General features: G+C 41.4%; 1 protein-coding gene across 1 annotated transcript in view; it reads right to left on the bottom strand.

The window, feature by feature from the left end:
• Positions 1–15,373, bottom strand: part of rgs18 (regulator of G protein signaling 18) — a 35,814-nt gene extending 20,441 nt beyond the window's left edge. The window contains exon 1 of the mRNA XM_060929406.1: positions 15,340–15,373. The gene's annotated coding sequence lies outside the window, so the exon portion shown is untranslated. The remainder of the gene's footprint in view (positions 1–15,339) is intronic.
• Positions 15,374–15,590: the final 217 nt, after the last annotated feature.

The raw sequence follows: 15,590 nt of genomic DNA, 5'->3' as shown, positions 1-15,590 counted from the left end.
ATCAAGTCCAAAGTCAACACAGCCATCTACCAGGAGATTTTAGAGCACTTCATGCTTCCATCTGCTGACGAGCTTTTTGGAGATACTGATTTCCTTTTCCAGCAGGACTTAGCACCTACCCACAGTGCCAAAACTACTACCAAATGGTTTTCTGACCATGATATTACTGTGTCTGATTGGCCAGCCAACTTGCCTGACCTGAACCCCATAGAGAATCTATGGGGTATTGTCAAGAGGAAGATGAGAAACACCCGAACCAAAAATACAGATACGCCGAAGGCCACTATCAAAGCAACCTGGGCTTCAATACCACCTCAGCAGTGCCACAGACTGATCACCTCCATGCCACACCACATTGATACAGTAATTCATGGTAAAGGAGCCCCAACCAAGTATTGAGTGTATAAATGAATATAATTTTCAGAAGTTGGACATTTCTGTATTGTAAATCCTTTTTGATTGATCTTAGGGAATATTCTAATAATTTGAGATACTGGATTTCTGATTTTCATGAGCTATAAGCCATAATCATCAAAATTAAAACAAAAAAGGCTTTAAATATTTCACTTTACATGTAATGAATATAGAATATATGAAAGTTTACCTTTTTGAATTAAATTATGAAAAAAAGGAACTTTTTCATGGTATTTTAATTTTTTGAGATGCACTAGTATACAGTGGATATAAAAAGTGTACATACCCCGTTAAAATGACAGTTTTTCTGATGTAAAAAAAATGAGACCACCTTTAGTGTGACCTATAACCTGTACAATTCAATTGAAAAACAAATCTGTTCGGGGAGAAAAAATAAAAAGTAAAAAACATACAATAAGCTGGTTGCGCAAGTGTGCACACCCTTAAACTCATACTTTGTTGAAGCACCTTTTGATTTAATTACAGCATTCGGTCTTTTTGGGTCGGAGTCTATCAGTCTGCCACATCTAGACTTGGCAATATTTGCCCACTCTATCTTGCAAAATCACTCCAAATCTGTCAGATTGCGAGGGCATCTCTTGTGCACAGCCCTCTTCAGGTCACCCCACAGATTTTCAACTGGATTTAGGTCTGGGCTCTGTCTGGGCCATTCCAAAACTTTTTTGGGGTCATTGTCGTGCTGAAAGATGAAACTCCTCTTCATCTTCAGTTTTCTAGCAGACACCTGAAGGTTTTGGGCCAAAATTGACTGGTATTTAGAACTGTTCATAATTCCCTCCACCTTGACTAAAGCCCCTGTTCCAGCTGAAGAAAAACAACCCCAAAACATAATGCTGCCACCACTATGCTTCACCGTGGGTATGGGGTTCTTTTGGTGATGCCCAATGTTGTTTTTGCGCCAAACATACCTTTTGGAATTGTGGCCAAAAAGTTCAACCTTGGTTTCATCAGACCACAACACATTTTCCCACATGCTTTTGGGAGAGTTTATATATATATATATTTTTTTTCAAAATTTAGCCGGGCCTGGATGTTTTCTTTGACCCTACCTCATAGTCCAGACATATGGAGAATACGGGAGATTGTTGTCACGTGTAGTACACAACCAGTACTTGCCAGAAATTCTTATGCAACCACACTTATGCAACCAGCCTAGTGTACATTTTTTTTCTCCTTTATTTATCCAGGAATTGTCCCATTGAGATACAAGAGCTCTTCTTCCAGGGAGTCCTGGCCAGGATGGCGCACAGATATTAACATAAATTGCATACATACAGTAAAATACATACATCATATATAAAATCAACACAATATCAAGAACGTGAGAAATGAAGTTGTCACAGTCAACAATCACATCAGGTAAAAAAACAGCTACATGTTTCCTGTAGGGCGGATTTTAACATTCCTTTGAAGGCATTTACAGTAAGAAGTGCTTCTAATGTAATGATAACCTGCATCTCATTCCATATTGATGGTGCATAAAAGGAGAAGGCAATTTTTCCAAGCTCTGACTGTACCATCGGAACATCCAAGAGCATCCTATTTGCCGCTCGCCTAGTATTGTAGGTGCCTGTGTGGTAAGTTAGAAGTCTTGAGATATAGACCGGCAGTTTGCCTAGCAATGCCTTGAGAGTAAGAATCAACAAGTGCCATTTTCGCCTCTGATATAGAGAGGGCCAACCTAAAGATTCATATAAAGTGCAGTGATGTGTTCGTAAGTTTAAGGGTGTGCACACTTACAGTACACAACCAGCTTATTGTCTCTCATCTCATCTCATTATCTCTAGCCGCTTTATCCTGTTCTACAGGGTCGCAGGCAAGCTGGAGCCTATCCCAGCTGACTACGGGTGAAAGGCGGGGTACACCCTGGACAAGTCGCCAGGTCATCACAGGGCTGACACACAGACACAGACAACCATTCACACTCACGGTCAATTTAGAGTCACCAGTTAACCTAACCTGCATGTCTTTGGACTGTGGGAGAAACCGGAGCACCCGGAGGAAACCCACGCGGACACGGGGAGAACATGCAAACTCCACACAGAAAGGCCCTCGCCGGCCACGGGGCTCGAACCCGGACCTTCTTGCTGTGAGGCGACAGCGCTAACCACTACACCACCGTGCCACCCCCAACTTATTGTACGTTTTTAAAATTTTTTTACGTTTTTCCCCCAAACAGATTTGTTTGTTTTTTAATTGAATTGTACAGGTTATAGGTCACATTAAAGGAACAGTCCACCGTACTTCCATAATGAAATATGCTCTTATCTGAATTGAGACGAGCTGCTCCGTACCTCTCCGAGCTTTGCGCGACCTCCCAGTCAGTCAGACGCAGTCAGATGCGCTGTCACTCCTGTTAGCAATGTAGCTAGGCTCAGCATGGCCAATGGTATTTTTTGGGGCTGTAGTTAGATGCGACCAAACTCTTCCGCGTTTTTCCTGTTTACATAGGTTTATATGACCAGTGATATGAAAAAAGTTCAGTTACACAAATTGAAACGCAGCGATTTTCTATGCTATGGAAAGTCCGCACTATAATGACAGGCGTACTAACACCTTCTGCGCGCTTCGGCAGCGCATTGATATCTGAGCTCCGTATCAATGCGCTGCTGAAGCGCGCAGAAGGTGTTAGTACGCCTGTCATTATAGTGCGGACTTTCCATAGCATAGAAAATCGCTACGTTTCAATTTGTGTAACTGAACTTTTTTCATATCACTGGTCATATAAACCTATGTAAACAGGAAAAACGTGGAAGAGTTTGGTCGCATCTAACTACAGCCACAAAAAATACCATTGGCCATGCTGAGCCTAGCTACATTGCTAACAGGAGTGACAGCGCATCTGACTGCGTCTGACTGACTGGGAGGTCGCGCAAAGCTCGGAGAGGTACGGAGCAGCTCGTCTCAATTCAGATAAGAGCATATTTCATTTTGGAAGTACGGTGGACTGTTCCTTTAAAGGTGGGCAAAGTTTTGAAATTGTGGTCTAATTTTTTTTTTTTACATCAAAAAAACCTATCATTTTAACAGGGTGTGTACACTTTTTATATCCACTGTAAATAAGGCCGACAGAGATATTTGTAAATCCGGCAGAAATTTAAAATTTGTTCTGGTTTGTGAAACCTTTTTAAGGAAATGTGTTGATCAACGTCCACAAATCAGGTTATCATTTAGGTTATAGTCGTAACTATAAACAGTCTTTCCCTCAACAGAGAGAAAAATGGAGCTTGAAGAAATCAAAATCTCGTCCTGATGACTTTACTGTGGTGGAAAACCTACGGACTGTTCCAAAGATCCCTTCCACAAGTGTTCATAAACTCCTTGTAAAAAGTGTTACTGTATCAATTATTATGGTTTGATTTGTTAAATAGCAACACGTTTTTTAATCCATAGATTATTCGCCTTGGATTACATAGATGAGTTGTTGTTATTACTATAGAAATAATAATACATTTGTATGAGCTCATAGAAAAATAACTAACATCTGACCAATCAGAAAGGAGAATTCAACACCTCGGTGCTGTAACATGAAGTAAAGTTATGTCCAGATATTATAATTGAATCAGACAATTCAACAAAGAGTAAAAGTTCTAAATTTTGCGTATATCCTTTTTAGCATAAAAGCTAGCACAAGACAGTTTCAGAGCATCTGTTGCTTTAAAGTACTTTGCAAAGTAGCTTAAATGAATTAAAGTGTGTATTAAATACTGACAGGTTAATCACACCAACACTCCATTGCGTTCCATGTGATGTATGCACTTCCTCATATGCTGGGTGATATATCATATGCTTGATATCAGCATGGTAATATTGCTCTTGCAATCAATGTTTACCGACTTATCATGTTGTAATAGCAGTAGAAATAGCTCTAATGCTATTACAGTGGCAACACTTCAGCCTGCCAACACTGATACTAAAACAGATCTGTTCATGGTTTCCCAGTCGTATTAATAGTGTAAACAAGTTCAAGCCAAAAGACTCTGCTCGAGCTAGAGGGACTTCCTTGGGGTTATAAGTAATCCCATTACACTTAAGACTTTCTGTACCGCTCTCTTAGGGTTACAGATACAAATTTTTGAGAGTAATTCCAAAAAAGACATTTGGTTATTGTAATTTTGAACCAGTTCACCATTTGGGGAAAAAAAATTACAATCTTTTTGATCACTCAACCTGTATTAGTCTTGTGCTTATCCATTTAAATGCTCTCTTGAATGTACTGTATATGGTTCAGTGCATTTTTGGATGTACAGTGGGGCAAAAAAGTATTTAGTCAGTCACCAATTGTGCAAGTTCTCCCACTTAAAAAGATGAGCGAGGCCTGTAATTTTCATCATAGGTACACTTCAACTATGAGAGACAGAATGAGAAAAAAAATCCAGAAAATCACATTGTCTGATTTTTAAAGAATTTATTTGCAAATTATGGTGGAAAATAAGTATTTGGTCAATAACAAAAGTTAATCTCAATACTTTGTTATGTACCCTTTGTTGGCAATGACAGAGGCCAAACGTTTTCTGTAAGTCTTCACAAGGTTTCACACACTGTTGCTGGTATTTTGGCCCATTCCTCCATGCAGATCTCCTCTAGAGCAGTGATGTTTTGGGGCTGTCGCTGGGCAACACGGACTTTCAACTCCCTCCAAAGATTTTCTATGGGGTTGAGATCTGGAGACTGGCTAGGCCACTCCAGGACCTTGAAATGCTTCTTACGAAGCCACTCCTTCGTTGCCCGGGCGGTGTGTTTGGGATCATTGTCATGCTGAAAGACCCAGCCACGTTTCATCTTCAATGCCCTTGCTGATGGAAGGAGGTTTTCACTCAAAATCTCACGATACATGGCCCCATTCATTCTTTCCTTTACACGGATCAGTCGTCCTGGTCCCTTTGCAGAAAAACAGCCCCAAAGCATGATGTTTCCACCCCCATGCTTCACAGTAGGTATGGTGTTCTTTGGATGCAACTCGGCATTCTTTCTCCTCCAAACACGACAAGTTGAGTTTTTACCAAAAAGTTCTATTTTGGTTTCATCTGACCATATGACATTCTCCCAATCCTCTTCTGGATCATCCAAATGCTCTCTAGCAAACTTCAGACGGGCCTGGACATGTACTGGCTTAAGCAGGGGGACATGTCTGGCACTGCAGGAATTGAGTCCCTGGCAGCGTAGTGTGTTACTGATGGTAGCCTTTGTTACTTTGGTCCCAGCTCTCTGCAGGTCATTTGCTAGGTCCCCCCATGTGGTTCTGGGATTTTTGCTCACCGTTCTTGTGATTATTTTGACCCCACGGGGTGAGATCTTGCGTGGAGCCCCAGATCGAGGGAGATTATCAGTGGTCTTGTATGTCTTCCATTTTCTAATAATTGCTCCCACAGTTGATTTCTTCACACCAAGCTGCTTATCTATTGCAGATTCAGTCTTCCCAGCCTGGTACAGGTCTACAATTTTGTTTCTGGTGTCCTTTGACAGCTCTTTGGTCTTGGCCATAGTGGAGTTTGGAGTGTGACTGTTTGAGGTTGTGGACAGGTGTCTTTTATACTGATAACGAGTTCAAACAGGTGCCATTAATACAGGTAACGAGTGGAGGACAGAGGAGCCTCTTAAAGAAGTTGTTACAGGTCTGTGAGAGCCAGAAATCTTGCTTGTTTGTAGGTGACCAAATACTTATTTTACCGAGGAATTTACCAATTAATTCATTAAAAATCCTACAATGTGATTTCCTGGATTCTTTCCCCCCATTCTATCTCTCATAGTTGAGGTATACCTATGATGAAAATTACAGGCCTCTCTCATCTTTTTAAGTGGGAGAACTTGCACAATTGGTGGCTGACTAAATACTTTTTTGCCCCAATGTACAGTAGAGCGGCAGCTACAATTATTGACACCTTAACGCCGTCATAAAAGTAGAAAAGACTTTCAATACGTAAATTGTGCATGAATAGTTACTCAAACTTCCACTGAAAAAAAAGAGTTGATTCCTGATTACTTAGCATATCAGATCACGTGACACCATTCTACAATTATCGACATCCAGTTGATTATTTATAAAAAATGAAAAAAAAAATCGGTATGTGGTATTAAGTTAACAAAATATAGCTTTTATTTTAAATTTGTTTTACATAGACTTATATTTTGTACAAAATATCTTTCATATAAATATATCTATGTCGGTGTTTACGTAAATGAGGAAGTAATTCTAATGTTTATAAACAAATGTACTGATAAAGTTTAACCTGCGTCAGAAAATCCTGTTGTTCCACTTTCTACCCACTTTCTAAGTATTTTCGTAGATCACATTTTGTTAATCATTCATTGTTGTTTGTATTAATTTCTAGTTTTGTAGCTTACCAATAAATGTCAACAGGGAATGGAATAGAAATCTGAATGGAATAGAAAAATCTGAATATTTCAAGCATGTAATGTTTTATATGCTAGGAATTTAATTCTGGTCTAAAATCTATTTATTGCAATCGAATTCCAAATACTCTATAAACATTCCATTCTGTTATGAATCAGAAAAAAATATTAGAAATCACAACACTTTTATTTTTTTAAAGTACTTCATCTACTTCAACAATGTTACACAAAGATCAATCCATAACAGTTGTAAATATCCCTTAATTCCACAGGGTGTCGATAATGGTGGACACCAGTGAACATGATCACTATTATGGACACCTCACATGACTTCTCAAATGCGCTTTTGGATACAAAATGGCGACTGTCAAATGAAAGAGTAAGTGAAAGTCGGTTTGGACAAGGAGATCATGAAACATCGGCGAATTTGATGAGTAAAAACATGTCCATGATCTTTCCACCATGCTTACCTGCAATGATAACGTTCGGGTTTTCCTCAAATTGCTAATCGTGCTAAAAAATTCCATCTCAGGTAACGAGCTGTGTCGTCAGATGACAAGGTCAAAGGGTGAGGCGGGTCTTCCAGTTGATTAATTAACCAATCATAACTGTTGTAACTGAAACTCACCTTTGTAAAGTGGTTTTTTATTGGTAAATCTGAAAAGATGTCAATAATTATGGACTGTCGATAATTGTAGCCGCCGTTCTACTGTGCAAAAGTCTTCGGCGCCGTATTTTTTTTCATACAAACTTTGTTATAGATTTCTATTTTATGACTTCTACATTATCAAGTCAAAACATTACAAAAGCATTTTAGAGTTCCAAACGTTTGTTTTTTTCCAGCACAAAATTAAATGTTACAGAGAAAAAAAAAAAAAGTTGTAATATGTCTGAGCAGCATAGTATTACATAAGACAGCACTTTTCAGATTAAAAAAAGAAAACATAATGAAGGCTACTGGGTTTTGGTGCAAAATGAAGAAGCGAGTGTGACAAAGTGTCCAGAAGAACTGTGACTGGTTCTGCAAGATGCTCAGCAAAACCTACAGAATCATTTCTTTATAAAACTGCACTCATTGGACCTGAGACTACATTTTTTTTTAAAGCAAAGGGTGGTCTCACACCAAATATTGACTTTGTTTCATTTATGGCTTACTGCTTACTGCTTATAGTATTTTTTTTTAAACCTTTCATTTCTTTACATGTACTATATGTCTTCCCGCACATTCATTATTGCCTTTTCCAATATTCCTTGTTTGAGGAAAAAAAAATGGTTGGTATTTATTCATTTGGAAGAGGATAGAATTTGTGCAAGTTGGTCGTTGGAGGAAAGTTTTAGCAACTTGGGGCTGTAGAGTACAGGAATGTTGTACCAATCCAAATTACAATTCCATCTTCACACACCATGATATCTTCTCTATCAGTATGAGTAAGTCATATAATTTTATCTAGTATGTAGAATGTAGATGGCATCCCACTGACAACCCTGTGGTTTGTTAAAGTCTTTGGTGTTCTCCTTTTTATAAACTAGTGTGTTAAGCCACAGTGATGTTTGTTTGTATTCTTGTACTTGAACTTGGTAAGGTCTTCACGTTTAGTCTGTCTGCTCGCAACTTCAAACTCTCGTGGTTACCAGAGGACTAGCCCCCCACTGCAACCCTAGCTGTACAGGCAAGAGGCCGAGGGCTATCAAAACAGAGATTGGCACCGCACCCATACACCTTAAAGAGTTGATTAGTACTGGGAGACTGCCTGGGAAGACCAGATTCTGGTGTGAGAGGGACTTTGACTTTGTATTCAGTGGGGGTATAAATGCTCACTCACTCACTCACTCACTCACTCACTCACTCACTCACTCACAGCGGCCTCAGCTGAGTCGCATGCCTGGAACCCCAATCCTGTCAATCAGCCATGCAGTTGGCCCATGTCCCTTTTCAGGGTATCGATGAAGGTTGTGGGGGGATGGCCTCGATTTCTGCAACCGTGGAGAGGCTCCCACAGCACAAGCTCATCAGCAGGCAGATTCTTGTGCCTGAAGCAGTGGCCCACAAGCCCAAGTCTCTGCCAGGTCACCTTGTCTGAAATTCTGGGGAAGGTACTATATAAATCTTCATTTGGTACATAGCTCTGCCAGCTGATGTTCAGGGCCACACGTAACATTCAAGTGTACTGTAGGAGCCATCAAGAGATCTTAAGGGACCAGCATTCGCATCTGTACAGGAGAACAGACTTGACGGTGGCCACAAAGAGCCTACACTTCAGCTTGCAAGAGACACTTGATTTCCAGATCTTGTCTGCCAGGCTAGTGCCTTGTGGACTTTGATATCCTGCTCAGTTGAATTAACCCACGAGCCTCTCTCTCTCATCTCATTATCTCTAGCCGCTTTATCCTTCTACAGGGTCGCAGGCAAGCTGGAGCCTATCCCAGCTGACTATGGGCGAAAGGCGGGGTACACCCTGGACAAGTCGCCAGGTCATCACAGGGCTACCCACGAGCCTATATACTTCAAATCATCTACTTCATCAAGCACTGTCCCATCGCTTGTGAAGAGAGGTATAAATGCTACTGGATATAAATAAGTCAAACACTTCAGTCCACCATCACTATGACTTCCTCTTTCAAGAGGAAATACCGGTACATTAACAACACTGCCATATCATATGGGCGACATTTTTTTACTCTCTCATAAAATTGCACGGTGGCACGGTGGTGTAGTGGTTAGCGCTGTTGCCTCACAGCAAGAAGGTCCTGGGTTCGAGCCCCGTGGCCGGCGAGGGCCTTTCTGTGCGGAGTTTGCTTGTTCCCCCCGTGTCCATGTGGGTTTCCTCCGGGTGCTCCGGTTTCCCCCACAGTCCAAAGACATGCAGGTTAGGTTAACTGGTGACTCTAAATTGAGCGTAGGTGTGAATGTGAGTGTGAATGGTTGTCTGTGTCTATGTGTCAGCCCTGTGATGACCTGGCGACTTGTCCAGGGTGTACCCCGCCTTTCGCCCGTAGTCAGCTGGGATAGGCTCCAGCTTGCCTGCGACCCTGTAGAAGGATAAAGCGGCTAGAGATAATGAGATGAGATGAGATAAAATTGTACATTTCGACAACTTTCTATAATTGTGACAATGGCTTCGTGAAAATGTTGTGAATGGATATCACCATAATACTGTGGGTTGTGCCATCGTGTGCTCTTCTGTTATCAGGTTCTGTCCCAATTCCATTTCATGAATTTGATTTCTAGACGCTAGTGAGAGTCACCCCAGTACACCAACCAGTTGTTTGGCTTCTACATAGTCATGTGGCAAAGCAACAATGTTTAGCATTCTTATCTTAGTGCTTTGAACTGCTTGACAATTCTGGTATGGAACTCTGAAAAATGCAGGAGCTTCATCCACATCCACTGAGCTGTATGCTACCTTTCACTCTCCCAGCTTAAATATATCATGATGCAGCATGATAGGAAATTCTCCAGTGTGTTATGAATATGAAATGATAAATAAAAGTGAGGAAAGGAAGTTTAAAATAGAGTCCTGGCTCTCAATCCTAGTCCAGGGGTCTAATGTTATTTCCATTAGCTAATGACGTAAAATGTTCATATCATGGAGTCCACTGTTTTCTGATAGAGTTTCTTTGCCTCAAAACCAGTTCCCCATTTGAAACCGCGTTCACAAATGCATGTTGGAGCACATCTTCAGTGACTTTGGCTATCAGTTTGTTGCATGGTAATCGTCTAACCAGACACCCTAAAGTTGTCCAGAAGCTGTCCTTGGGGGACCTTGTTCATTATTCACAAACATCAAAGCATCAGTTTGCTGGGGATCCATTTGTTAAAGCTGTCAAATGTGTTCTTATAAATGAGGCCCGAGCTAAAGAAAGGGGAAATGTGGCAGGCAGAAATTGAAACTGAAATGTGTTGTCGCAAAGCGCTACTTCCTGTCTTGCAAGCTTGTCAAAGAAAATCTGCAGGTCCATCTCACGTCTCGTCCTCTAATGCCTCCTGTTGGTCAGACATTTATATTGTTTATTAAAATTCTTTCTTGATCTTTGGATTGGACTGCTCTTTGCATTAACATTAGACCCCTTACCATTCAACGCCATTTTGATTCAAGGTGTCATGATGCGATGAACAATTCTCAATGCATTTTGATTCTATACATAATCTGCTAACATACCCAGATCACTTGCTACCTTATATCTTTTCATTTCACCACTCGATTGGGTTAATATATATTGAGCCAGTACTTTTTTTTTTTAATTATGACTTGCTCTACATTTAGTTTTGAACTGTCTATAATGGTCTAAACTGAAAACTTATATATTTATATTATAATGGAGATTTGTGCATGGATGCAGAACCGTCTAAAGAGAGAATCAAGGCGCCTCCCTTTTCTCAGCTCTCATTTACACTGGAGTCCAAACTCCCCAAACATTGTCTGCTGCTGTAATACTTTTGGAGTATGTCTTCAGGAAAATTCTGTCAGGTCAAATATTTTCAGGACTGCATGCTCAGTGACATGCTTTTAGCTCCCTGATGGTTCCTCTTGAACTTTAGCTGCTTTTTCGTCATCCAAGATATTACACATTCCATTTCAGACTGCTGGATTTACATGCTGACAGGCAGCAGTCTGAGAAAATATCACGTCATGCACTCATAAAAAGTTATCAAAGCTTCTTCTTAAGGATGTTTGATAATATTTATGGATGGGGAGCTTTTATATGAAATTTGGACACCTGGCTTGGGCTGTCTGTATTGTCTATAATCCTGAAGGTTCCCTAAAATGGTTTCCTATAATTCTTTGCAGTCTGTGCTAAACCTTGTTAAACAAACACCATCTTTTGCATGAAGGTTTATAAGCGACACATGGTAAATGGTTAAAGTGAAGGATGGGATTAACAATTCTACCTTTCCTTGTGATGCAATTCTTGCCTTTTTGAATGGGTATGGATTCTAGAGGTGTTGTCCTTTAGCTATTGGTGTGAATTCTTGATTCTGATTATAATCATCCATCCATCCATCCATTATCGATATGATTTATCCATCAGGGCCGTGGGGGAAGCTGGAGCCAATCCCAGCTGGCTTCGAGTGAGAGGTGGAGAGTCTATCACAGGGTTAACACCGATGTGCAATTTAGAGTAGGAAGTTGACCTAATCCAAGGTCCAATGGCTCCTGGTCCAAGCGCTGATCCTCTGCTGCTTGGACTACTGCAACTCTCTCCTTGCTGGGCCTCCAACATCTGCCATCAGACCTCTGTAGCTCATCCAGAATGCTGCAACCTCCCTCGTTCCTCCCACATCAACCCTTTGTTTGCCACCCTTCCCTGGCTACCTGACGCGGCTTGCATCAAATTTAAGACATTGGTGCTAGCTTACCTGGCAGTCAAGGGGTTAGGTCCAGCATACCTCCAGAGACTGAGCCGACCTGACACACCAATCAGATCCCTACGCTCTGCTGCTACTGGTTGCCAGGCTTGTAGTTCTCAAGTCCAGGACTCAGACTTGAGTCCGACTCGTGCCCTAATTTTAAAGGGATAGTTCGGGATTTTTGACATGAATCTATATGGTATCCCCGTCAGCAGTGTCGTGCATCCACACTGACTTACCCCTGACAGTGTTCTGTGAGCCTAGATATTGTACAGTGTTGGTCAGTGCACAAGTAGTTCCGGCAGGTTTCCTGGGGTCTGCAAAGTAACACGTTTTTCTTCTCAAAACAGCTCGTGTTCGAATGAGTGATTTATTAGCATAACAAAACCCTTGTAGTCCAAAAAGTCACAGCTTGTAATTGCTTGGGGCTACTTTCTCTCAATAGCGATCAGTGCGCGCTGTCACTGTTAACAGTTGTGTGCGAGCTAGCCAACAACTTTCATTAGTTGTTCGACAGTGTTTAACAGCAGCAAATTGCTTTCCTCCTCAGTATATAAGTGCGCTTCCATGTCAGGGAAAAAGAAACTACCACTGCTGCCTATGTAGTGCCCTATTTATACAAATAGGAGTCATTCAGGATTCAGCCATGACACGGAGCAAAAACATGGCTGAATCCTGAATGACTCCTATTTGTATAAATAGGGCACTACATAGGCAGCAGTGGTAGTTTCTTTTTCCCTGCCATGGAAGCGCACTTGTATACTGAGGAGGAAAGCAATTTGCTGCTGCTAAACACTGTCGAACAACTAATGAAAGTTGTTGGCTAGCTCGCACACAACTGTTAACAGTGACAGCGCGCACTGATCGCTATCGAGAGAAAGTAGCCCCAAGCAATTACAAGCTGTGACTTTTTGGTCTACAAGGGTTTTGTTATGCTAATAAATCACTCATTCGAACACGAGCTGTTTTGAGAAGAAAAACGTGTTACTTTGCAGACCCCAGGAAATCTGCCGGAACTACTTGTGCACTGACCAACACTGTACAATATCTAGGCTCACAGAACACTGTCGGGGGTAAGTCAGTGTGGATGCACGACACTGCTGATGGGGATACCATATAGATTCATGTCAAAAATCCCGAACTATCCCTTTAAGGACTTGTGACTCGACTTGGACTTGAGCACTGATGAGTCTGGACTTGGATTCGGACTTGTAAATTGGAGACGAGGACTCAGATTTTTTCTTTATTTTTTGTAACATGCCTTAATAATTTGGCATAAGACATTTATATTTACATTAATTTTGTACGAATTTTGTGCAAGAGTGTCACCTGTGTGCCTTGGCACGTGCATCAGATTTTTGTAATGGGCATGCTCCAGACAATGCGCACGCCAAGCGGACTCTTGCTGTAAACAACTCGCACCTGCACAGGATTAAGGTGCAATCAGTGCGCTTATATAAAAACTGTGAAAACACACTTACTTTGCAAAATATTGAGTTGTGTTGCTGACACATTACCGAGCCTTATTCCCTTGTTTGGTTTCTTGAGCCCTGATTTCCCATTTCTCATCTTTGATTCTGTTGAGTCTACGATAGCCTGTTTGTGCCTCACTCGACCTATTGCCTGTTTCACCATTTTATGATTTTGCCTGCCATTCTGGATTGTTTACCTGTCTTCACTTGTATTAATAAACACACCTTCTGCAATTACATCCATCTCCCAACTGTCTCTGACAGAATACTTCGCACTCCCTGACAAAGAGAATGCATATTCACTTGTTCATACACCATGTTCAGGAACAAACTAATGTTAATGATGCTAAAACAGCCACTGTCAAATGGTGCAGTTGGAGTCTTGGACTCGACTCGGATCAATAGTGGACTCAACTTGGACTCAACTTGAAATTTTTTTAATGACTTGGACTTGACTCGGACTTGAACACTGGGGACTCAAACTGGACTTGGACTTGAGGTTTAGTGACTCAACTACAACACTACTGGTCGCCTGGCCCCTCCTCCTCTCTGGTCCTGGCCAGCCCACTCAAGACTACTGTCTGTCCTGGCTCCCCGTTGCTGGAATGACCTTCTCATGGAGGTCAGAACTGCTGACTCCCTGACCACCTTCAAGCGCAGACTGAAGACTCACCTCTTCAGGCTACACCTCTCCCCTGCTTCCCTGTCTATTGTGTAATTGCTTAGTGGTCTTGACCAACCCAGGCTGTGCACTGTCTAGTCTGGGGTTAGCTGTTGGAGTTTTATCTTTCTCTATTTAGTTGTACTTTGTCAGCTCATTTTATGGTTGAATTGTTTTTTTTTTGTGGCTGTTTGGTGAGTGTTGGAACTTCAACAGAATATTACACTTAGTGTTATCCTGTCAGTTGGTAGTAGAACTTTCGTGTCTAGAAGTTCAGCACTTCTTGCACTTGACTGTTGCACTTGCCATGTAATGTAATGTAATCTGCATATGTTTGGACTGTGGGAGGAAACCGGAACACCCAAAGAAAACCCACACAGGCATGAGGAAAACATGCAAACTCCACACAGAAAGGCCTCAGTCGGCCATGAGGTTCAAACCCAGAACCTTCCTGACATGGTGGTGCAACAGTGATAACCACTGCACCACCATGTCATGATTATGATCATTAAAAAGCAAATTGGACTGGTGTTAAAACAAAAAAAACAAAACCTTGAGACATGCTGTTCTTAGAAAACAATCAACGCCGTAGTGCTGAGCTGCACCGTGACATGAAGATTAAGATTATTTTCCTATCAAAGCACACCCCATCATGTTTGACTCCTTACTCAATACAATGCCATCAAGCTGCAGGGTAAATTCAAGGTTGATCAATTATCAGACTGTGCTGTGAGATTTCACACAGTTCTCACCCTTATCAACTGATCAGTTACTGAGAAAAAAAACAGAAGTTAAATTAGTCACATCAACCCCCCCAACCTCCATACACCCCGCTGTTACATTTGTGTGTGCATATTCACAACCACGTTCATGCAAATACATCAAGACAGCATTTCTTTTAAACGGCTTAATTCTCACGCGAGATGTTTATCTGCCAAGTGACGGCACAGTGATGTTACAGCTGGGATCCGCCGAGTTCTCAAGCGCTTACAAAAACACGAGTGGCTTCCTGTCAACTTGTTTTCACTTCCCATGCAAACAGCCTTGAAGCAATAGCACATACTTACTGCATACCAAGGAAGCCTGATGTCAGATGATGTCATTTCCTCAACAACCGCATCCTTAACAGGTTTGGAGTCTGACCACGAACCAGGAAATTGATTACTTTTAACACACGAGGCTTGGCATACTCTGTTTATCAACAATAGTGTGATGCTCGGTTGCGGCTGATTGTGATATTACAGTGAGACTATAATTATACTACAATGTCAGATGCTACCAATTTAACTAAACTCACTGGCCACTTAATTAGGAACAC

Source organism: Neoarius graeffei, chromosome 1 (assembly GCF_027579695.1).
Source record: "Neoarius graeffei isolate fNeoGra1 chromosome 1, fNeoGra1.pri, whole genome shotgun sequence".
NCBI classification, from domain to species: domain Eukaryota; kingdom Metazoa; phylum Chordata; class Actinopteri; order Siluriformes; family Ariidae; genus Neoarius; species Neoarius graeffei.
The sequence above is the reverse complement of the archived record's forward strand: the minus strand, read 5'-3'. Positions and strand labels throughout refer to the sequence as shown.